The sequence below is a fragment of the Mandrillus leucophaeus genome, unplaced genomic scaffold (assembly GCF_000951045.1).
Source record: "Mandrillus leucophaeus isolate KB7577 unplaced genomic scaffold, Mleu.le_1.0 Scaffold1134, whole genome shotgun sequence".
Taxonomy (NCBI): domain Eukaryota; kingdom Metazoa; phylum Chordata; class Mammalia; order Primates; family Cercopithecidae; genus Mandrillus; species Mandrillus leucophaeus.
In genome coordinates, this window is record NW_012099588.1 from 108404 (window position 1) to 110347 (window position 1944).

General features: G+C 49.8%; 1 long non-coding RNA gene across 1 annotated transcript; it reads left to right on the forward strand.

Moving 5' to 3' along the window:
- LOC105550881 lies at positions 1-1089 on the forward strand. The gene is made up of 3 exons (XR_001007796.1): positions 1-338; positions 445-492; positions 666-1089. It is a non-coding gene; the product is annotated as an uncharacterized LOC105550881 (long non-coding RNA).
- Positions 1090-1944: the final 855 nt, after the last annotated feature.

Consider the following 1944-nt stretch of genomic DNA (forward strand, 5'->3'; position numbering starts at 1 on the left):
GCCAGCACTTACTCTTTTGTGCAGCACATGTGACAATGAAGGACAGATGTATCACCTTGATGGTTGTGCTGTTGGGGTCCTGATTCCAGCATTCACGAGTCAGAGGAAGGTCCCTGCTAAGGACAGACCTTAGGAGGGCAGTTGGTCCAGGACACACACCTGCTTTCCTCCTGTTTGCTGATCCTGCCTTGGGTCTGTAGTCATAGTTCTGGAAATTTCTTTTGGGTCCAAGACTAGGAGGTTCCTCTAAGATCTCATGACCCTGCTTCTTCCCAGTCCCCTCACAGGACATTTTCTTGCTACAGGTGGAAAAGGAGGGAGCTACTCTCAGGCTGCGTGTAAGTGGTGGGGGTGGGAGTGTGGAGGAGCTCACCCATCCGGTAATTCCTCCTGTCCCACGTCTCCTGTGGGCTCTGACGAGGTCCTGTTTTTGTTCTACCCCAGCCAGCGACAGTGCCCAGGGCTCTGATGTGTCTCTCAGGGCTTGAAAAGGTGAGAATCTTGGGGTCTAGAGTAGGCTGGGGGGGTGGGGGTGGGGCAGAGGGGAAAGGCCTGTGTAATGGAGATTCTTTGATTGGGACGTTTCAAGTGTGTGGTGGCCTGTTCAGAGTGTCATCACTTACCATGACTGACTTGAATTTGTTCATGACTGTTGTTTTCTGTAGCCTAAGATAACTGTCTTGTGTGGGACTGAGATGCAGGATTTCTTCACGCCTCCCTTTTGTGACTTCAAGAGACTCTGGCTTCTCTTTCTGCAAAGGCATCTGAATGTGTCTGTGTCCCTGTTAGCATAATGTGAGGAGGTGGAGAGACAGTCTACCCCTGTGTCCACCGTGACCCCTGTTCCCACGCTGACCTGTGTTTCCTCCCCAGTCATCTTTCCTGTTCCAGAGAGGTGGGACTGAATGTCTCCATCTCAGTCTCAACTTTATGTGCACTGAGCTGCAACTTCTTACTTCCCTACTGAAAATAAGAATCTGAATATAAATTTGTTTTCTCAAATATCTGCTATGAGAGGTTGATGGATTAATTAAATAAGTAAACCCTAGAATTTCAGAGAGCAAATAAAGACCTAAGAACCTTCCAGAATCTGCATGTTCGCTGTGTTGAGTCTGTTGCAGGTGGGGGTGGAAAAGGCTGTGAGTAGCCCAGTGTGGGCTGGGCCTGTGCCTAGTTGCTGTTCAGTTCTTCATGGACTTTATGTGGTCAGTCCTCAGCTGGGTCACCTTCACTGCTCCATCGTCCTTGTCCCATCAGTGGAAACTTGTCCAGTGGGAACTGTGACCACAGAGGCTCAGACATCGCCCAGGGTGGCCCCTGAACACGGGGGTCTCTGTGCATTGAGACAAGTGTTCAGAGCCATTCACCTCCTGCCCTGCTTCTAGAGCTTCTGTTCTGCTCTGCTCTCCTGCCCTCTCTCCCTGCCCTGGTTCTCGTGATCTTGGTGCTGAATCCAATCCCAACTCATGAATCTATAAAGCAGAGTCTAATTTAGACTTATATTTGTCTCTGAAATTGGACCCATCATCAAGGACTGTTCTTTCCTGAAGAGAGAATCTGGTTGTGAGCTGCAGTGTGCTGTGGGGGGTGGGCACCAAGGGAGTGATTGACTGTGGAAAAGAATGAGGGCAAGGACTGAACCCTGGACCTCCAGTTGTAAGGGATGTGATCAGACCACACCCAGAGCAGACTGCACAGTTCTGACCCCAAGTCTAGAGGACACTTAGGCAAGGAACTTCCGTGTGTACAGGGATCACCCGGACGTGGTGCTGAGATCCAGGAAGTCTGGAGTCGAGCTACAGATTCTGTATTTATGACAAGGCTGGAGTTCATGTTGCTGTTCTCCAGATTACACTTGGAGTATCAAGAACAGCAGGATCCCACATGTCTGAGCATCAGCTTCATCTCTAGGGCTTGTTATATAAACGATTCCTTGGTCTTGTG